The following is a 22,915-nucleotide window of genomic DNA, read 5'->3' on the forward strand; positions in this document are numbered from 1 at the left end:
AGGCCTGGCCTGGACTGAGCAGAGACTTGATAGGTCACAGTTTGTGCCCTTCTGGATTCCCCTCCCCCCCCCTTCATTGCCCCATTGCACCCTCTGCATCAGTACAGGCACCTGGGCATTTAACCACGCTCACACTGAGAGTGCCTCCCGAGATGGGTCCATGTCCAGCCGCCTTCAAAACAGAGCCATAGTTCCAGGGATCAGCTGAGCTGGGCCTGCATCAAGTGCAAACACACCCACAGGGCCTGATTCACCAGTGTCAGTGACACCCATGCAAAATGGGTGCAGAACTTCGCCACCCCGATCTGGGGCTTTCAGTTTGCACCTGCACGAGCGATGTCACAGGGCACTGGAGAATCAGGCCTGCCAAATGAAGGTTCTGAAATTTACCTGAAACTCCCCCTGTGTTATCCCAACCCTAGACCCTCTGTCCTCCACACTGGCCCAAGGAGAGGCTTCCTCCTGCTGTCAGGGAGTGCGCAGGGTGACTGGGAAGGGAACTCAGGGCTGCCAGCTGGGTATAGTTGGAGTTTGGCTCCTCGTTCCCAAAATGAACCAGGAGCTGTCATGATGTCTCTATTATTATTGAATCTTCCATCATTATTATTTCATCAGCTAGTCCCTGGAGGAGTTCGCCTGACAATGGGGATCACTCAGGAATAATGTGGATTGTCTTGTAGCTCCACAATGTAATTCAGCATAAATTAATGTACCATAGAAATAAAGTGTTCCCAGCTCTCTCCTCCCTCCCGGCTCACGTCTCTCCCTCCCCTGGTCGCAGCTGCCTGCGCACAAAGCAGCACTTGAGTTCCGCCAAACTGCGAGAATATTTTTACTCCAAAGGCCTGGGAGATAATTCAGCACCAGGATGTTGCTAGCTGCCACCCAGACGAGGGGCCTGATCCATGACTTCAAGGGACTTTGGATCAGGTCCTAGGTTCACTCAGGTCATCCCCCTGCTGGATTTATCCCAGCCCAAAGAGCACAGCGGGGCTGCCCGTTGGTATGGTTTTGCTGGCCCCACTGGGCCGCATTATAACAATATCCATTGCCTTTTCCCCCAGCACAGCCAACTGGGGATCTGGCGCAGTATGGACAGGAGTTACAACGCGGGCCCCGATTGGTGTGAAACGACGTATTCACCTTAGCTATAAATTACAGCTGGAAGCTTGTGCAGGGGCAATGGGTGATGTCCCAGCTGGCTCCTTCGCCAGCAGAGAGGCCCAAGGCACAACAGGAGGCGAGCTCCCCGCATGCGGTGTCTGGCCCTTTGCGGGAAGCTTACCCTGCTAATGCCCAGGCTGTGACTGGTGTGGAGAGAGCAGCACCTAGGCCCCGGGGCTCTCAGTCTGGGACATTTCATCAGCACTCAGTTTGCTGCCCACGTTCTGGGGAGTTCTGCGGGCGCCCATTTCCTTGACCCCTGCTCATACGTTGTGTTTCCATACACCCAAAGAGCAGGCTCCTGAGAGCCCAGAGCAGACAGCTCGCGCTGCGTCCCAGAGCAAGTCAGATCACCCAGAGGTGACACGAGGAATGTACCTGTGACCGTTCACTCACAAGAGGGTGGGAGCTCTTTTCTGGGCCACTTGCCCCAGGCCGCCCCAGCCACCTGCCTCTCTGCAAAGAGCTTTGTGCTGCTTGCAGGAGTCCAGCGCCAGTGCATTGCAAGATGGGGAGGCAATTAGGCCCGAGAGGAAAAGTGACCTTCCCTGGTACACCTTTGCTAGGTCTGATGCAGTGGAACGCTGCCAAAGTGCTGTAGCAGCAGGGTGGGCATGGGCCCACACTTGGAAAACAGGGTCTGTTGCCACTGAGAATGGAGGGGCATCGGCCAAGTGGCGTGTGTGGAGCCCAGGCTGGAACAGCAGGAGCTGCTGCAGGGCAGGACTGAAATGCTTTGGCAGAGCTGTGGAGGGTGGTAGCTGGGCTGGAACAGGGCAGGGAAGGAGGTGGAGCGATGCACTGGCAGAACTGTTCCTGGCCTCAAGCATGAGCTAGCGGAAGGGAAGCAGAGGGGCAGAGGCAGCCCTCTGGATGGGCAGTGGCAGGACTAGACCAGCAGGGGGTGCTGTGTGAGGGATGGTGACACAGCACCTGCCTGCATCGTGGCACTACGGGCGTGATTAGCTTAACAGCCTGGCAGGTGTCTGCTAGCCAGGGCCTTCCCTGGGAGCCAGGCTCTGCTCTTCCCCTTGGCATTCATGTCGCTCCTGAAAGCGTCCCTTCTACGAGTCATGTGACACCATCCAAAAGTGCTGATTGGCTGCTTCTGCACCCTCATTCCCAGGGGATGCTCTTTCCTAAACCTGCTACCACAGCACGCTGCTGCAGTGACCCACAATCACTGCATGTGGCTTTTGCCGGCTTCAGGCAGTGCCTGGCTTGGGGGCCCACCTCTGCACCCTGGATTCCTTAATGCACAGTTTTTCTCTCTGAATAAAATTAGACTCTTCAGATCAAATCTGGCAAATTGCATGGGGCTCCTTAATCTCCAGATTACATGCACCCCAGCAAGATTCACATGGAATCTGAAACAACGTCTATTTCATAATGATGCTCCTTGGGCATAGTGCTGGGGGAATCTCTCTCTTAGCTCTCTGGACTCTGACCTTCCGAAATTCAGCTCACAATAGAATCATCTCGCTTTGCTGGGCTAAATGCCTGTTGAATTTCAATGGGGTGTCGTTGCCATTCGAGGAATACAGCCAGTAGCACACTGGGTTTCAGCCTGGTTAAAAAATACAGCTGATGCTTTTGTTGCTGGAATCAATCGAGGCAGGGTTGTGTTCATTTACTTTTTGAACCATAGACTTTCAAGCACAAAAGGTGATTAAAAAATGATCGACCTGACAGAGATCTTCCAGGATATATAAAGTGCTACATGAAAACAGGGTCCTGAATAACTGGGATGGGCTCAAAAATGTCCATTATTTCATTCACATGTAAATCATATAGCTAGTTGGAAGAGAGTGCATGTATAATTAAACATACAGTATAAGACAATGCTCGCTGGTCCTTTGCAGCTTTGTTTGGGTTTCTGCTCTGCCGTGTGAACTGGAAATGTTTTGCAGTCAGCAAATGCCCTTGGAATCCTGATACATGGGGGGAGTTGTTTTGATCAGCGGGCAGAGGGAAACATTGGCTAGGATGACATAACTCGGCCAGACGTTTGTTACAGGGAATGTTCAGAGATGCTCCGTCAGAGACCAAGGCAGCTGCCATGAAAGTACCATTCGGAATGGTTCACACTGAAGGAAAAACCCCTGCAAGTGCAATCAGTCTGACCAACAACATATTGAGTTCCTGCAGGAGGTCAGAGCTTTAACCATAGGAAGAGATATGTGCTCCCCTACCCCCAGGTCTTTGGAGTCTGGGAAGGAGGTTTGTCATATGGTGCCTGTTGAGACACAGAGCCAAGCACTGGTGTGGGTGCCTAGGCCTCGGGCTGGTCCCTCTGTCCAGGCATGCACTTTACACTGGATGGGACTGACGCTGCAACAGATGCCTTTCCATCACCTTGAACCCCTCCCTCGTGGCTCCCTCTACTAGGGCTCTACTGTGCTATCCACAGCCCCAGCAGGCCAGGACTCGGGGCTGCCTGTGCCCTCGCACGAGTGCCCATTCTTTAGCTTACAAGGGGCAGCACCTTCTTCGACACCGTGAGATCATGCCGAGATGAATTTCTAGCAGGGCCCTGGTGCTTTTCCAGCTTTGCAGCCCTTCCCCCTTCCAGGAGCTTCTTTCCATCTCACCTCCCTCCTGAGCTCCAAGAGTCATTACGATGCCAAGCAGAGCATGGAGCAGGCAGACATCTAAAGGCAGCGTGGGATTCCCCCGGGGAAGGCATGTGTTCCCGGGGAAGGAGGAGAGAGAGAATGAAAGGAAAAGATCCCAGCTCTGGCTGGAGCTTTTGGATTGGGGGAAGGTCCTGGTGCCTTTCAATGAGATCATTACCATTCAGGTTGTTTAGTAATTATTTCCAAGAGCAGTCAGTTTGAGCTAAACACTTCCCATTCACCCTATCTGCTCTCAGGAGAGGATCCCCCAGCATTCTGGGCTTCTCCAGGTGCCATCCCCCAGCCCACCCAGAGGGGTGGCTTATGACAAAAGGTGACCTAAAAGCACTTTCTCCCGGTTCTGATCTTTGTGGGAAGCGGGTGAATTGCGTCAGAACGCCTGCTGGGGATGGCAGGTATTTCAAACAGCTCAGATAGCCGAGAAGTGGAATATCTGATGCAGCGATTGTGAGAAGCTACAAGGTGTTACTGAAAAGCAGAAGGTTTCCTTTGTGCCCTGGCTGGTCCTCAGGCAGCCTGCGGGATCCCTCGCAAGAGGTGATAATACCATGTCCGGGGAAAGGCAGTATACTTCAGTAGACTTGGCCTGGAGTCAGGAGACCTGCATTATCTGGCAATGCATGACCTTGGGCAAGTCACTTCATGCCTCCAGTTCCTCTCTAGACTATTTAAACTGCGAGGTCCCTGAGGCAGGGCCTGGCTCTCCCTGTGTGTCTGTACAGCCTCAGGGTGCGCTGGACCTGATCTCAGCTGGGGCCTCTAGAGTTTGTGTGTGTCACTTGGAGCTGCACGGAGATGCCCACCTGGAGCTCCTGACAAGATAGGGACCTAAGATCAGAGGCAGTGATGGCGCTGAGTGTGGTAGCAGAGGGGGGCTGGAAGTTATTGGGAGGTTGCTGCAGAGAAACAGGGTGGGGGCATTAAAATGAAGGGGACGGTTGCTGGCAACTATCTGCTCTGGTTTCCCTTCATAATGATTTTGTTCATGTCCAGCAATACAGCCTCCCTGCATCAGTGTCTGACCCAGGGCCGGCCCTCTGGAAATTCCCTGTGCTCTGACTCCTCCATCGGTGTGTTCTCCAGGTTCACAGCCCAGGGAGCTGAGAGATGTTCTGAGTGAACTTTCCTACGCACCCACTCAGCAGCCTCCTGGGACGTCCAGCAGCAGGCAGACAAGGCAGCTCGTCTTCTGTAAAATCAGAGCAGTTTTCCCCATCTGCCATGCTATGAGCAAACTCCTAGTACCTAAACCAGAGGCTGTGAGTGGATAGATCTAACGTGGTCTCTCCAGCCTGCAGGTCAGGTATGCCAGAGGAGTCAAGACGGCATAGCCGTGTAATCCAGTCTCTAGCAGTCGTGGTAGATTTCACTTCAGTAAAAAGCAGCAGTGCTCCTTGCCCTCATCACTAGGTTCACCTGGTCATCTTGTGCAGGGTGGTGATGGGGGAGGAAATTGGTGGGTCACTGCCTCACCTTGCCCAGCTAATACTGTTCAGTTCTGTCCCCCCAGCTCTGCCAATGGACCTCACCACTGCAGCAGCTGTACCCTCCAGTACAGCCCGTGCAGCTCAGTGCCAGTCTGCGACGGCCCCAGCTTTTCCGGCCCCCACCTCAGTTCAGACCTGCCCACCTGCAGCCACGACAACACCTAGATCAAGTCAGCCCATCTCCAGCGGCTGCTAGATCTTGGCACAGATATTCCAAGAGCAGTCACCCTGTGAGTCTGCAACAGCTCAGAGCAAACTGCTGTTTATTTTGGAGTCTGTTAAAGCTTTGACGTTCAGATCGAAGTTGGTGGCATTTGAGAAACTGCTCATGAGAAGGAGTGCATGCCGCCTGACTCCTGATGCACTGTGCAGCCTTAAACTGAAGTCAGACAGGGCTGGGGAGTTTCACTGAGCAAACAATTTAGCTAGAACACAAACCTCTTGGGAAGTCATTTGAACTGACGCTACTGAAACGGCACAGAGGCTTGACAGAGCTCTTGTGGAAGCTGAAAATGTGCTACGTGGAGCACCTGCTGCGAGCGGGCCGGGCAGAATGAGACAGCTGCCCCATCTCCTGGGGGGCGAGTCTGTTCTGGTAACGGCAGGTGAGAGGCGGCACTGGCAGTGTGGGCACTGCGAACACTGGAGCGTGGGCGTTTACTCTCCAGTTCCAGATCCACTGGGGAAACCAGATCATCACGAGTTCATGTCAGAATTCTGACTGAGACTGATTCCCACGGGCCGTGCTCCCCTCTGTGCGATGTATTCTTCCCTTTCATAATACTTTAGGATCTCAAAGCACATCGCTAACATTGCCAAAGACTCACAGCCCCCCTGCAAGCTAGTGCGGTATTATCCCCATTTTACAGATAGGGAAACTGAGGTTCAGAGCGGGAAACTGACTGGCCCAAGGTCATAGAGTAAGTCAGTGGCAGAGCCAGGAGTAGAACACAGGAGTCCTGGTTGCCTGTAATAACCTTAAGACCACACTGCCTTCCAAGGCAGCCATTAGCACACTGAGCTTTAGGCTTGTCAGCTCACTAAATGCCTACAAGATAAATACAGGCCGTGCCAATTTTGGAGTGCTGAGCCGTCAGGTGTGGGAACTGACTCAAGAGTCTGCCTCAGGAGAAAAAAGTCACATTCAGTATCATCTTCAAGGCTTATTCTGCAATCGCCATGCCACTGTGTAATGCACACGGTACTATGAGCTAAACCTTCTCGCTCAGGAAAAGGCTGCCAAAGGCATTTCATGTGAACAGAACTAGGGTTGCTCTGTGCATCCTAATGCCACATTAACCTGGGGGAAATAGTCAACTCCAGCACCTGTGTATGTCACCTAGAGAGTGACGCTGAACACGAGTGGGATTGTTGAAATACACGTCCAGATCAGTTCATGTCACACTTTCTTAATAATAGACCTGTTGCACTGTCCAGCCTTTCTCTCCTGGGCTCATGACAGCTGAAAAGCAACATCTGTATTGTAACAGGCGAGACACATGCTCTACCCTGCCCCCAGACACGCACTGATTTTATCATTGGTAAGTCCCATTAAAAAAATGCCTTGTGACACAAAGTAACATTAAAAGAACAGGAAGACTTCTGGCACCTTAGAGACGAACAAATTTGTTAGTCTCCAAGGTGCCACAAGTCCTCCTTTCCTGTTTGCGGATACAGACTAACACGGCTGCTACTCTGCAAAAAGTAATATTAGTGTCAGGAAATCATGGCAAGGCCCCTCTAGAGAGCCCCTGTGCTGTCACCCTGATTAAATTAGAGTGTGTCTTTTCCCCTTGCATCCAGATGTTCCATCAATATTCATGAGGGAGACTGTGCTTGTGTATGCCGCAAGTACCCTGAGCTTTTCCAGGCAGGGAAGAGAGAGAGACAAGAATAAGCACCTTTCTGGAATCAGCATCAGCACCATTTGCCAGTCGTGCTGCCGGTCCAGAAATTATGATCACGGACCATTAAAAAGTGGCACAGATGGAAAGAATGTTCTGCGTTCCTGAGACACAAACCGTCTCTGTCCTGAGGAGGGTCTGAACATCCGGAGGCGAACGGAGTTCTTTTTGCTAAGCCAATACTCACCTACACAGCATGCCCAATGGCACCAGTCAAAAATCACGTCTGCCCCTCCCAAAACCACCAGGCTGGTTTAAAAATCATGAGATTTTTATAAACAATCGTAACCTCAGGGCTCCTGCTGGTTTGCCTGCCCCTTTAGGGGTCACGTGTCCAAGCTTTCCTTCACAAGCATGAGGGCAAAAAAACTCACTATTAAAACAATAAGTCAATCAAGTCGAGATTCACATGTGATCACCTGACTCCAGAAGCTGGGACTTTAAAAACGCTGCCAAATATCACCAGACTTGTGGGACAGCTGGCCATGTTACTGACCCCTTGGGCAGGGCTGAGACTCAGAGCTTGGTTATGCCTGGAGGCACAGCTCTGAGCCAGGGATATGCGTGGTTCCTTTCCGAGGCACAAGGCCTACCCTCTTGAGTAGGGATCGGGGGAGCTAAGGCTCCAGGAATACCCCACCACTCTTCATCCCCTCCTCAGCTGCTTGCACTCAATGAGGAGCATCCAGAGAGCAGATGCTACACTCCTCCCCGCAGCTGGGTCACACTAGGCCAAGCCTGGACTAGTAAATTAATTCTCTCTCTGGTTAATTCCATCTCAGGTTGGCAGGCGCCAGAGAAGAGCAAGGGGTTAGTATCAGCTGCCATGGGGGGGTTATGTTTACAATAGACTCCAGGCCATGCTTGCCTTTTCCAGCAAGCAGGCTATTCTGGGTGGTAAATGTGCCCCTTTTCCTAGTGGGGAAGGCATCTGGAATTCTGCGTATTTGGCTCAATATCACGTAGAGGGAGGGAGGTGTAAATATTCCCACCAGCCCCGCTTCATTTCCTGCCCAATCAGCGAGATGTTATAGATGTGGTCCCCTCCCACAAACCAGAGACATCAGCTCTGACTCCAGGAGGAGAGGGACTAAAGAGCACAACAAAGCCCTCAGTGAACTCACTGGAAAGGCTCCCATTGGCTCCAAGCAAGTTGGATCAGGATCCAAGTCTCTGGCTCACTCCCAGCACTCATGGTATGTCTACACTGACAGCAAAGGGGTGACGGCAGCGTGAGCAGGCTCAGCATTGCTAGCTTTCATCATTGGCTAGCAACCCACGGCTGTTCCCAGGTCGCCTGCAGGGCTGTACTCAGGAGGGCCCATTCCGCCACAAATACACAATTACTCTGACCAGTGCTCGCTTGCAGGGGTCTGACTACCTATCTTACAATCATCCCACCCTTACTTTGCAGTGCAGGTGTACTCTCAGGATCCTAGACTGTGAACTCTTTGGAGAAGGGACCGTGTGTGTGTCTGTGTGTACGTGCGTGTCTGTGTGTCTCTGTGTGTGTGTCTCTCTGTGTGTCTGAGTGTGTGTGTACAGCATCCTGCACATTGTGGACCCTAATGAAACACAAATAATAAGCCCTCCGGCTAGCGGTGGGGGGAGCTGAGGTCAGAGCTGTCACAAATGGCGGCTCCCTCTCACAGAGGAGGGGGAAGAGATGCGCACTCTGAACATGGCCTAGCCGCAGTGGGTTTGAAAGCAGGAAGCCTCAGAGGAGGTGGTGGATGGAGACTGGGGATGTTATTTTCATTAGAGATTTCTCACACACTCACGTCCCTTTCCCTAGCCCTGGCTGGGCCAAGACAGTAGCATCAAAAGAGCTCTCATAAACACCTGGGCCAGACCGTTACCACCTAATGACAGCAATCAAATGTCAGTCAGAGATGAGCTGGCCCCAGCGAGTGACTCGAAAAGCCGTTCCACTCATTTGCGGGTACAGGGAGAAAATCCCCTTGCAATCTCCACCTCAGTCAAAACACCAAGATCTTGCTCAGGCTTCCCGCAGCTTCCAAACCGCCCACCGAAGTGGAGAGCCTGCTGCGCTGGCCAGTGCTCCTGCCCAAGGGCCCCCTAGGGATGGGGCTGTCTGCCCCTACGAAGCTTGGGACGTTTCCTGGTCTAACCCTAGAGGCAGGAATCCAACCCAACAGCAACTTCCCCGGGGAGCTCCTGGCACACAGGGAAAGGCAAACCCGGGGCAAGATCTGAGTGAAGCTCCTGAGGTCTGAATTCTGAGAGCTTCTGGGAGCCAAACCAGGCAAAAGCTGAGGAGCCTGCGGAATGGAACTGGGTCGCATGAACCCTGGGAACTGAAGCCGCTGAGCCTGATGGGACTGGAATAAAAGCCACTTTCGGCACTGACTCGTACAACACAAGCCCCGAGTCACTGCCTCCAAAACCGGAGTGATGCGTGATGAACCAGGCCCATGGAGTACACAGCCGGATTCACCCTGGATTCACCCCACCAATGAAGAGAATTTTAAGGTCGTTCAGTGCCTCTCCCTGCCAACACAGGACAAAGAATCACAGACATGTCTGATACAGGGCTAAATTGTGCACTTTCCTCACGCAGGCAAGCACTCATTCATGTGCATTTGAGCACTCACCAGTGGGTACAACTCACCTTTGTGCAGTGCGAGGTCTATGTACCATTTAAGGGCTGAATTTCACCCAGTGGCGAGCCCTTGTTCACATGTGTGTGAATATGTCTACACTGCAGTTAGACGGGCTTGGCTGGTCCGTGCCAGCTGATGGGCTCACGGGGCTTAGACTGTCACTAAGGGACTCTTCAGACTTTCGGTGCAGACTTACGGACTCATGCTGGAGCCCCGGCACTAGGACCCTGCGAGGTGGGAGGGTCCCAGAGCTCAGGTTGCACAATCATAGAGTTGTTCTGACTCCAAACTCAATAGTCACCGAGTCAAAGTATTTCGGGAGCTCTGAGGCCGAAGTAATTCTCCTGTCTGTGTTTTTCATTCTTTAGCTAGCTCTAAAACAGCCTTTCTTACCCTCTCCCACCTATTGCATTTTTAATGGACTTGTTTAGGAAAAAAACAGTTCATTCCCCGGCAAATTAAAGCTACAATTCAATTCTCTAGCTTTATTTAAGAACATAATTAAAGTGGTCTGATATTTGCAGAATTCACAGCTGTAACTTTCCTTCAGGGAAGCATATACTGTAGCCCATGAAAAATCAAAGTGTCAAATTGCTGCTAAAGAAAGGTAGAAACGTGTTTTAATTGATTAAACAAGTCAGAAGCTTCTCTGGTTTCACAAAGATGCTGCATTTTCTGGAGCCTTTTTGTGCTTTTTCCTTTGACATCTTGGTCCAAGTCCCACCCGAGTGTAGCCCCACTTAAGTCAGTGGGGCTGCACCAGGGAGCAGTACGGCTGTTTTGTCTTTCCTTCTCGGGACTCCTGGACACGACTCTCTCTTCACCTGTTTTCAGCTCTGCTGCCAAGACTTTGTGCTCCAAATCCAGATACAAAGGCAGAAAGGCATGAAAGCCTGGCAGAATGCTTCCCACGGGCCGTTATTTCCTTAAAACACTGTGGTTGCTGCATGCTTCTGTCTGTGACAGGGATTCTAAACTATGGGTTCCAGGTCCCTTCTCCCTGTCTGCCTCTCAGTATAAATACGGCCCCTTGTTGGGGGTCCTGCCAGGTTCCTGGGGTCAGAAACCTGGTCCAGAACTCCTCTCTCCATCCTCTGAGAACCCATCCAAGCTCTGCTCTGCGATTTGTTCTCATTATGCGTTGTTTAGCAGCACACAATCCAAGCCCATAATTTCTCCTGGACTTAATAGCAGCATGTCTATATAGCTCAGTGAAAGCAAAGCCCAGGCTAAGCGTCCACCAGGGAGAGGTGGGATATACTGCAGGCATTACCAGCGGTTGGGAGCACTGTTAATGCTGGATGATTATTCCATAACTCTGTGTGCAGCTCCAGAGGTGATCAGTTCAGCGAGTGACAGCACACCCAGGACAACAATGGGGGAGCGCTGCGGTGGGAGCCGGAGCAGACCGTGCAGCCCTGGCAGTCACTGGGGCTTAATGGGGTCATCGTCTGTTTGAAAGGTACTGCCCCAACCCCATCAGGAATCCAGGGGATGAGAAACAAGGATCCCCTCCACCCCCAAGCTTCACTGAAATCTCCACCTGAGCCTTCCTTTTGGAGCCAGGGGGCCCTGACTCCTTATCGCCCTGCTGGTTGCCGCCCACAAGCAGAGGTGCTAAGGAGTAAATGTCGTCCTGGCCAAAGCACCAACCCAGTGCCACAAGCTCAGGAGTTTGGGCGAAACCCCAGTCCCAGGCGCTGCATCCCCACTCCACCAGCAGGGCCAAACTCTGTGCCCCAGTCCCAGGCGCTGCATCCCCACTCCACCAGCAGGGCCAAACTCTGTGCCCCAGCCCCAGGCGCTGCATCCCCACTCCACCAGCAGGGCCAAACTCTGTGCCCCAGTCCCAGGCGCTGCATCCCCACTCCACCAGCAGGGCCAAACTCTGTGCCCCAGTCCCAGGAGCTGCATCCCCACTCCACCAGCAGGGCCAAACTCTGTGCCCCGTGTCCACTCCCAGCCCAGCCCAAGCCCGGGAAATGCTGTCGCCTACTTACTCCTGGGATTCAAGTCCCTCCTAACCCTCACCTCTTCCGCAGGGCCCGGGGACAGGAACCTAATGAAAAGGGAGAGAAACCCACACACACACGATTCCTCCCGCTGGGCTCCCATCTTCTCTCTTATTGTGAGTCTGGCAGGAGCACCTATGGGCCCCATTGCACTGGGTGCCGCACAGATACATACGGCGTGCCTGCCCCAAAGGTTGACAGACAGAAGGAGAAACTTGTATAGATGGGGAAACTGAGGCACTCAGCGACTGATTGTGACGTGGAAATTGAATCCAGATCTTCTGGCTAATCTAATCGCCTTCTATTATGAGATAACTGGCTCTGTGGATGAGGGGAAAGCAGTGGACATGTTGTTCCTTGAGTTTAGCAAAGCTTTTGACATGGTCTCCCACAGTCTTCTTGCCAGCAAGTTAAAGAAGTATGGGCTGGATGAATGGACTATAAGGTGGATAGAAAGCTGGCTAGATCGTCAGGCTCAACGGGTAGTGATCAATGGCTCCATGTCTAGTTGGCAGCCGGTATCAAGTGGAGTGCAACAAGGGTCAGTCCTCGGGCCAGTTTTGTTCAATATCTTCATAAATGATCTGGAGGATGGCGTGGATTGCACCCTCAGCAAGTTTGCAGATGACACTAAACTGGGAGGAGAGCTAGATACGCTGGAGGGTAGGGATAGGATACAGAGGGACCTAGACAAATTAGAGGATTGGGCCAAAAGAAATCTGATGAGGTTCAACAAGGACAAGTGCAGAGTCCTGCACTTAGGATGGAAGAATCCCATGCACCACTACAGACTAGGGACGGAATGGCTCGGCAGCAGTTCTGCAGAAAAGGACCTAGGGGTTACAGTGGACGAGAAGCTGGATAGGAGTCAACAGTGTGCCCTTGTTGCCAAGAAGGCCAATGGCATTTTGGGATGTATAAGTAGGGGCATTGCCAGCAGATCAAGGGACCTGATCATTCCCCTCTATTCAACATTGGTGAGGCTTCATCTGGAGTACTGTGTCCAGTTTTGGGCCCCACACTACAAGAAGGATGTGGAAAAATTGGAAAACGTCCAGCGGAGGGCAACAAAAATGATTAGGGGACTGGAACACATGACTTATGAGGAGAGGCTGAGGGAACTGGGATTGTTTAGTCTGAGGAAGAGAAGAATGAGGGGGGATTTGATAGCCACTTTCAACTACCTGAAAGGGGGTTCCAAAGAGGATGGATCTAGACTGTTCTCAGTGGTGGCAGATGACAGAACAAGGAGTAATGGTCTCAAGTGGCAGTGGGGGAGGTTTAGGCTGGATATTAGGAAAAACTTTTTCACTAGGAGGGTGGTGAAACACTGGAATGCGTTACCTAGGGGGGGGGTGGAATCTCCTTCCTTAGAAGTTTTTAAGGTCAGGCTTGAGAAAGCCCTGGCTGGGATGATTTAGTTGGGGATTGGTCCTGCTTTGAGCAGGGGGTTGGACTAGATGACCTCCTGAGGTCCCTTCCAACCCTGATATTCTATGATTCTATGACACCCTTCCTCCGTCTTCTTCTAGCTCTGTGACTGTGATGCTCTTCAGCACTGGGACAAGCTCGCATTTCTACGTGGAGCAGTGTGGACAAGTGTGTTATCTGCTCTTAAAGAAAGAGCAAAGAGCCTTCGGAGGGGGCACTGTGCTCTAGGAAAAGTGAAACTGGGGCTCCAAGGAGTCCCATCACGCCTGCCCCACCACACAGCATCTTCCAGGGGGTACTTCTTATCTAATTTCCCAGAAACAACAGCCTCCTGTCAGGTTCCCCTCCCCCAATATTTTGAATCCACATAATTATCCCCTGGGCTTCCTTTGAGCTGTGTTTGAAAGGACGCTCACCTTGAAGTTGCAGCCAGGAACTGTTTCATTCTGCCACTTCACCAAGGGCAGCGGCTTCTTTGAGGCAGAAGAATAACTTTTAAACACACGCTTGTGTTGTCCTGCTCCCCGGGAAGGCAGCCAGATTCCCTTCAGAATTACAGTTCTTGGGGCGAGATGCAGGAAGCACGAAAGGCCACGGCAAAGCTTCAAAGCCAAAGGATTGTATGACTGGCATTAGCTTCAAACCGCAAGTAGTTACCGACTTTCCCTTGCAGGGGGCTAGTTGGGAATGGGCTGCTGGGAACGCACCCACAGAGCACTGGAGCAAAGGAGCTAGCTGTGAGATCTCCAGGCTTTCACCCCCAGATTGCCAGTTCGGCTCTGGGCTGGCCAGTAACACCAGGGAGCTCTTCTCCTACTAGCCAGGGACAAGGGAGGTGCCTCCCCTGAAATGAGCTGAGGGGTCTCAGTCCAGTCCCTGTTGTGCAGGTCACACAAACCAGCATCACAATCGTCACCCTTGTTGTGGAGAGACGAAGACCAAGGATACTGAAGACCCCCACACCCATAGAGGTTAGAGCTGATGCCAGTGACAGGAGCGGACAGGGAAGCCTGCCCTGGACCTGCCTGTGCTGGAGACACACAGAGCTCTTTGCTCCCCAGGGCTGTCAGGGCAGCTCCTTTCAACTGCACAATATTCCCTTGAGCAACGAACAAGAAGGGGAGCGCCCAGCACCCAAAGCACCTGAGCAGTTCAAGTCCAGGTGTTCACACGCTCCAGCTCTGAGAGAGCTCCCACAGCAGGTTTTCCCACCCATCTCTGGGAGCAGTGGGTTCCATGGAGTTTCTAGCTCATTAGATCCTGCTATTTTAACACCTTCCTCAGGAGCTTCCAGTGTGGTTTTCCAGGGACAACCCGCACTGCTTTTCTCCATGCAGTTAGTGCCGTTCTAGAGAAGATGCACCACTCAACACATCTGCAAAGAAACAGCCTTTGAAACATACAGTGACACAAACACCAACCTTAACAGGCACACAGACTATGAAACAAACAGCTCAATGGCTGGCACCTAAACAACTTCCACTCTGCCCCTCAATTTGGGTTACCATTTTAAGGCCTGATTCATCTTCCATTGCCAGTGGTAATCTTGCCTCTGGCTTCAGAGGGATTTGGGCTGTAGCTTGTAGCATTATTGATGTGGATAAAGGAGTATGCCTGTATATTATTTGTTCTTAGTGTCAGTTGGAAGGCTGCATGAAGATCCACACACCTGAAGCTACGGCAAGATGTGCTGTAGCCATCATTTGGTAGGTAATATCATCACCTGTGGTTGGGGCACATGGATGCAGAATCCCAGCCCTTCTGAAACAAGATGTGTTTGTTGGTCAGTAGTTGTGTGTTTTGTTTAATAAACAGACTTCCACACATTTCGTTTTCCAACCTTGTCTCCTTTGTTTACCAGAGGCCGCTTCTTGGAACTCTGAGCAGCACACAGAGTCATCTAGCAGCTGAATAATATACTGCAAGTGAACATACCACTGAAACCAATAACAAGTTTGTTACTGCTAACAATGGACATGCTTCATATTTCCAACTGCATTTCAAAAGCAGCACATTGCCACATATTTCTGATGTCCAGAAAAGATTTAGGGCAGCTCTAATAACAGAGAAGCAGGATGGGAAAGGAACAATGACGTTTAGGATTTGTTTTTTTCCAGGTTAGACCTACTTTGTAAGAGGACAAAAGATGTTAAAAGCTTTGTTCAGAGAAGGTAAATGGTCCCCTCCCCTGCAGGGTAATATGCGATTTCAGCAGTTTAGTACAGACAGAAAAGTGTGTTGAAGGAATGTGGAATATTGATTTCCTTTTGTGGGGATGCGTGATTCCTAATGGAGAGCTGTAACGTCTTGTCATACTAGTCTGGGAGGCCTATTTACCACCCTCCTGAAAGCAAAGGTCCCTGTAATTGATTTCATTCTATGTTTACATGCACTTCGCTCCCTTAATGTAACAAGGACAGTAGCAGCAAAATTCTCAAGACCTCTAACTCCAAGAGATAGTGCCTTCATTTGAGATAAGCTTGCTCAGTAATTATATAATTCTAACAGAGGGAACAGTAACTCTCTCCCCTTTATAAGTAGTTTGCATAGAGCTAGGCAAATAATTCACCAGCATTTGTATTGATTCAATGAATTTTGCTGTTTTTTCCCAAATAAAATGTTTCTTTTTCATTATCCGCCCATCTCTACGTTTGAATAGACCCTGAGGTGGCTGCTAGAATGGGGCTGGGTTATTAGGAAGGCAATGAGGAGCCTTCACCTCTAGGCTACAGGCTGCAATCTAGAAGAGGTTGATACAGCTAAAAAGCCATTCCCGTTTTACAGCTGTTTGGAGGCTTCTGTGCCAAGACAGAGTCTAAACTCCCTGCAGGACCCAGGGGAGGGAGCTCACTTACATTATTTTAAACATAGTTTAATTTTTTTTGTGAAACTACTGCCAGGGTTTGAGCCTCACAACTTGCAGCACAGCTACACAGCCCTTGACTTCATGACCTAAGGAGCAACTCCATTAGCTGGCAGCAGTAGTAGGTTGTTACCCTCTATCTACTGCATTTGTATTTGTGAGACTCATGGGATATGTGAGTCTTTAGCCAAGACTGAAACACTGTTTTCTAAACTCCCTCTGAAGCTGTGGCCCTACCAAAGAGCAGAGACCTTCCCTCCCTTGTCTGTGGGGACACAGTCATTTGAATGGAGATGGCACCGAAATAGGCAGCCAGTTCTCGGCAGAGCTCAGCATGCTGGGTGCTTGTTGGGTGCTGGGCTCTGGCTCATAGGTGTGGAGCCCTTGGGAATCCAGCCCTGAGCTCTTGCGAGAACCTGGTGTCACCTTTGACCATTCTGCCCCTCCTGTGCTGAGACTGAGAGACAGCTGTGGTAGGCAAGAGCTGTCCAATGCCCCCCCCCCCCCCGACCCCCAACCTGGCAATCTGTCTGGGCTGGAGTGAACTGATGGCAGGTCTGTCTGTCCATGTTGCTGGGACAGATGTAACCAGCTGCAAAAAATGCAGCCATGGCCCCTTTCCTGGGGCTCCCTGTCTTTCCAAACAAAGGGGTGTGTACCAGAGGGAGGTTGAATCCCCCTGGTCTGTCACTCAACACCCCCCATTCTAATTCTGGGCTCCCCACACACAGCTCTGCAGATGCCCCTGAACCCTGAATCCCAGCACCCCCTGCTAATCCAGCACTGGGCTCCCCGGACACTCCACTCTGCTGATGCCCCCCTTGCCCGAGTCCCGGCCTGGAGTTTTCTTTATTTGAAAATGCTGGTTGGAATGTGTCACCTCAAACTCAGGGGTGGTTTGGGGATGTGGCCAAAAGAAGACTAACAGGAGAGCACCCTAAACAATCCCCCTCGCCCCCCATACACACAGACCAGCGGGCGTACATAGCTTTCCCCAGCAGGCAGGAATTCCCCAAAGCTGCCCCCCCACCCCCAGCTCCATTCTAAAGCACTGCGCACATCTTCTACCCCATAAACCAACAATCAGAGGAAAACGGAGGGCAAACATCTCCTCCGCCTTCCTTTTATAGCTTCATTGGCAGGATTTAGATGACACCCGTCACTTCCAAGCCTCTGTTGTTAACAAGAGCTTCATTAATAGGGACCTTAGGGTCCTGTTCAGCCTCTTTAGACACTGGGATTTGCCAGGCAAGGAGCTGCCTGCCTGGTTTAAGGTATAATTTAAAGTGTCAGGACAGAGAAGTGTTGGGCACCAAGTTGGAGGCCTTGTTTTATGGCTGGTGTTCCCTGTGGATAGACCCCGCCTGGACGGGAGCAGGAGATGCACAGAAGAGAGGCCGTTCCCGGGTATTTCAGAACTAGGCAGAAAGAAAGGCCATTCCCTCACTGTGGAGGCTCCCACATGTCATGGAGATTTGGTGGGGGAGGGGAGGCTCACAAGGATTCCTGTTCTCGTGATGTTTCCAGCCTGATGCCAAACTAAAGAGTCTTGCATGACCTTTGGATAAGCAACCCACCGTTAGCTCCATCTCAGAGTCAAGCCTTTGGAAATCTGTCCAGTGCTAGGAGATACCTGTGCAGTCACACACCAGCCCCAGGCCATGTCCGGTTCTGTTCACCCCACTCAGCTGGGGTGAGGGATTTCTTTTGGCTAGTAGCCAAAATAGCTTTAGGTTTTTCACCATTGCCCACCATGACCAGAGGTGGGCAATATGATACCCAGGCAGATAAATATTTAGGAGTTGTCCAGGCTGCTTCACATTTGTAGGAGCAGGGTTTGAATCACAGTAGCGTCCAGAGGCTGAGATCAGGGATCAGTGTCCCTGTACACCAGGCACTGTAGAAACATCCCGTACAAAAGACAGCCCCGGCCCCAAGGAGCTTACAATTTTAGCATATGATGAGAAACACCAGAGCGGACACAGCCTGTGCAATGGAGGCAAAGAACAGTGAAACAACCGTGTCTAGTATAGCAGGTAGTGGTCAGAGCGCACCAACCTCCCCGGTGACCTACACAGATCTGAGTTCGTGGCTTGGCCGGTTAGGGTAACTGGTCTGCAAGGTTTTGCCTCTGCAGACTGGTGAGAACAGGTGGAATGTCTGCAAATGGAAGATGCTTCCTTTTACCTCTGGTGAGACTCAAGGGCAGAAAACGCTCCAGACTGACTCTACCCTCTTGCATGCAGATGCCTGCAGCCTGCTAATGAGCAGCATTGATTTAGTGACTCATAACAAGCCCCACTTGTTGCTACCAAGCAATAACATTAAATCCATCCCCTCACAGGGCGCCCCGGAGTGTTGTTTACAGGGCATTCGATAACTTTTGTAATTACAGAGCCGTACACTGCGTTATCAATTGTATCCGGTGAGCTGGGATAGGGCCAGCAAATTTCACTTGCCGAGATAAAGCCGGGAGGCTGTAAAATAGTTTTATGGCACCAAGGCTGAGCCTACCCCTGCCATCTGTCCCACCCAGCTGGTGAATGTGTTTCCCAGGCCACGTTGGTTGTTAATTCTTCCAGCCCAGCGGGTGTTTACAAGTGACCAAGAGGGAGACTGCACCGGGTGGCGCTGACTTGACCCAGGATCTGACACAGACGTGTTTGCGTGAAGGGCACAATGCGCCTCCTTGATGCTCTCAGTAGCTCAGTTCCTGTAGCTTGTATCCAGTGGGGAGCAAAAAGGCAGTGCAGAGCCCCAGCCTCTCACAGAGCAAAGCGGGCCATTGCCTCCCCAGTTCCCTAGCAGTCTCCTGTGAGACGAGGCCTCAGTAGGGTCTCCCCAGTTCCCCTGTCCAGAGCCACACCACCGGAGAAAAGCTCCCAGACTAGCCTCCATGTCCTGAACAGAGCCCAGCACAAAGCCAAGAGCCCAGTCGCAGGGTTCGGCAGGCGGGACATGCCATAGCTGCCGAATTACATCGCGAGGCAATTATTGAGCGTCTTTCTATCGCCGCTATCAGTAGGTGCCTATCAAAGTCTAAGCCAGGCTCTGCTCATTACCAGGTGAAGGCAGGCCTCATTTCTTCCCCTAGACTGGCCCATCGTAGGGTGGCACTGCTCACGACAGATTTCAGACAGTTCCTGACAATTCCAAGGACCTGGTCCCAAGCCAAGGGACTCAAAAACTCCTGCAGCCTCCAAAGGGCTCTGGACTGGGGGCTGAGGAGAGCAGCACACCAAAGTGCCCTCCCATAGGCACAGTGGCTGCAATCCCCATCTCTGCAGAGTCATCAATTTTTAAGGCCAGAAGAGACCTCTGTGGCTGTTGTGTCTAGGCCCCACCTCACGGGCCAGCCAGCCCCAGCCAGCGATTTCACCTGCACTGAGCCCATCCCCTCCGTCTGAGCGACAGCCGATCTTTTCGGGTTTAGCACTTCTCAGCTCGCTGTGCTAAATCCAAAGCATGTTCCATGCAGCTGCAGAGAGGCAGCGAAACTGCAGGGCTGGGGCTGGGGTTGCGCTGGCTATAAACCAGCTTTACAATGGCGTCTGCGTTCTTCCTGGTAAACTGGCATGAATGTGGCCGGTGTTTCCAAGCCCCTAATATGGCTCTGACTGTTGCTGGACAGATTAAGCAGCTGGCACTGATTTGCTTGGTTTAAAATATAAACAAGGCACCTCCCCAGCAGATGGAAGGGTCCCAGTGGGTGCTAGAACATGTGTTCCGGTTGGCACAATGGAGGGGAACTCCTGGGCAGGGGAAACCGGCTTCACACTGTCAGGCCTCATTAGCATCCTCTCCTTACAGAAAAGCAGAGGGGAGGGGAGCGCTCTCATTCCGGCTCCAGCAGCCAAAGAACAAACATCACAGCCTCCCCTCCCCATCTCCAACGTGTGCGGACACACACTCACCTGGACAGGTTAGGCCTGATTCACCATTACCCTGCGCCTTGTGCGGCCATTTGCACCAGTGCGAGGCAGGCCCCGAATCCGGCTTCCATTCTGATTAGGCGCATTTCACTCCTGTTTTGCGCTGGTGTAAATGACTGCACGAGGCACGGGGTAGGTAATTAATGACGAAGTGAGCCCTGGCTCTCACACACACACAGGAAATCTTGAAGTGACCGCGAGGCACCAAGTGGCTGCCAATCCCAATGCCTCCTCCACTCCCCTGCAGATCCACACCCCACAGCTCTGAACCAGGACCTCTCTCACACCTAAAGGAATCCAGGCTTCCCTTGCGTGGGATGTCCAGGCCCAGAGCTCTGCAGAGAGAGTGATCTCTGGGGAAATCACTAATCTGACATGTCCCCTGCTTCCAAGGAAAGGGACGGCAATTCTGAAATGAACGCCACCTTGCAGGCCATGTTGCTGCATGTTCGAAGGAGCTCTCTGACTTTTTTCTTCAGTGAACCACGCAGCACGGTGATCCCCTCCGTACTCGGGCATTTCAGCTATTACTGAGAAGCAGAGACAGAGTTGTCAAAGCTGGCAAGTGCTACTTTTGCTCTCCAGGAAGGGATTTAGGAATGGTGGGCTGGCGGGAAACAAACTCAGAGTACAAGGCTTGCAGAATGTAATATAACTGCACATCCAAGGTTGTCTGTTATTAGCAGTATTTCAGGGATGTCTAGCAGACAGCGGGACCAAGGAAGTATCATTTTCCATATCGGGAACTAAGGCCCAAAGACATTAAGTGACTTGTCTGTGGTCACATATGGAGTCTGTAGCGGAGCCATGGATTGAACCCAAATTTCCTGAGTCCTAGCCTGCTGCTTTATTCACTCACCATCCTTCCTCCCCTTGCATTTACCCTACTTTGCCCAGAAACTTTTGCAAAGAGCAGAACCTTTTTTGAGCAAAACCAAGGCAGTCTGGGGGCAGGGATAGCCAGAAATGTGGACCAGCCAGTTTTTGCATCAAAAACGCGCACAAAATTGCATTTCCTTCACATGTTTTCAGTGCAGAAGTCATTATTTTTGAACATGCAAAAGGAGCAACGTCTCCTCAGGAGCAAAAGCTCGTGGAACAATCTGCTCTAGGCCAGATCCTCAGCTGGGGTAAAACGGTGTAGCTGCACCAGTGTCACTCGAGCAACACTGCTTTACATCGAGGATCTGGCCCCTGGGAGTGTGAGCCATCCGCATGGTGCTGGCTGTTCCCCACCTGCTGCAGACCTCAGCAGCCTCTCCTTTCATCTCACCAATGCTTCTCATTAACATCATTTGTCTCTTAAATAAAACATGCATTATCTGACGGGGCGATGAGTGCAAATATGCTTCCAACCCGCTGACAGATGCGGTGAGCATTCCTGGCAGTGCAAGGAACCCAGCTGCCGTTAAATGAGGGACAGGGCCATGCACGGGGACGTTTTTATCTGGACGTGCAGGGCACTAGCAGGTTGCTTCCTCAGAAATCAGCCCGGTGTGTATGGACTGAGGTGGGCCTTGGAGAGAACTCTCTGCAGAGACGGGGGGAAAGGCCTCCAGGGTTCCCAGGGCCACAGCTCTCCTTCAGCATGGCTGCTTCCTCCAGAATTTAAGACAACAGGCTTCTCCATCCCCAGCCAGGAACGCTTGGGCATTTCCAGGAGGACGGAGACCCCAGCTAACTCTCGCAGGGCTCCCACATCACACAGCGAATGGGAGGTTCGCAAAGCGGGGCTCAGCTGGAAGGATTTTCTAGATAAAAGGGGAAACTGCTTTGGCCTCAGATGGGAACTTTTCAGCCTAGGAGACCACTGATAAGGTCCTTTGACACAGACACCTGCTCACAGCAAGTGGTCGGAGATAAATGTATTTCACAGAGGCTGTTAACTAGCCACCCGCAGGGACAGAGTTTTGATCCCTGCTAAACTAGGTGGAGTTTGAACCGGTGATCTAGCAAGGGAGAGGCGTTATTGCCTATTTTCAGTCCCCTAAGCCATCCCATCCTTCTGCCGAGGGGGTTAATGCTTCACTATCCCTAATCATTTTAGCAGGCAGCACCTGGCCTGAGCCTTTGAAAACGGCGGATATGACTGCACAGAGCTCCCCAGAACAAGGGAACTCTGCCCTCGCTCTCTTCCCCGAGCTGAGCCGCTGTTCGGCATCCTCCGCTCCATAATTAAACTGCTTCATCTTTGCAGGAACCGAGACAAGCTTTTAAGGCACCTTCCATTCACTCCGCTCCTTTCTATTGACAGGAGACGGTTCTTTATTCTGGTAGCTGTCGGTGAGCTATACACACTCTCATATTTGACACGTCTGAAATGAAGGTCTCGAGAGCTGTGGTGTATCCAGAGACGGATGCCTGGAGAATAAAAAATATTCTCTGGGAGAGGGATACACACACACACACTTACACTTCTAGCCTAAACAATTATCTATATTTTCAATTTTCCATTGGATTATGTTTTCTTCTTAAAAGATGTTGTCTCCTGCTTCTTGACCTGAATCAGCTGAAAGATAATAGAATCCAGATGGCATATGCACATGCATTAATCTTACACACAGAATGTCTTTCCCATGCTGAAGGGGGAGCGCAGGGAGTGGATCCAGCATGTAATCAGGCAGTGACCTTTAGCTGTGTAATTTCCACACTGCTTTAACAGGAGTCGATGCATTTGTGCACTGCAGCCGCACAGCCACCTCCATGTGTTGTCTGTGCTAAGAGCATAGCACTGAAACACGATCTTGAGTTCAGATGCGAAAGGAGCTTAAGCCTCAGAGCTGCGCAGGGCAAGAACCATGAGGCCCTGTGGTGAGCAGGGATGTGGCCATTTTTAACGGGCTCTCACAAGGGAACGAGGCG

The sequence above is a fragment of the Lepidochelys kempii genome, chromosome 19 (assembly GCF_965140265.1).
Source record: "Lepidochelys kempii isolate rLepKem1 chromosome 19, rLepKem1.hap2, whole genome shotgun sequence".
Taxonomy (NCBI): domain Eukaryota; kingdom Metazoa; phylum Chordata; order Testudines; family Cheloniidae; genus Lepidochelys; species Lepidochelys kempii.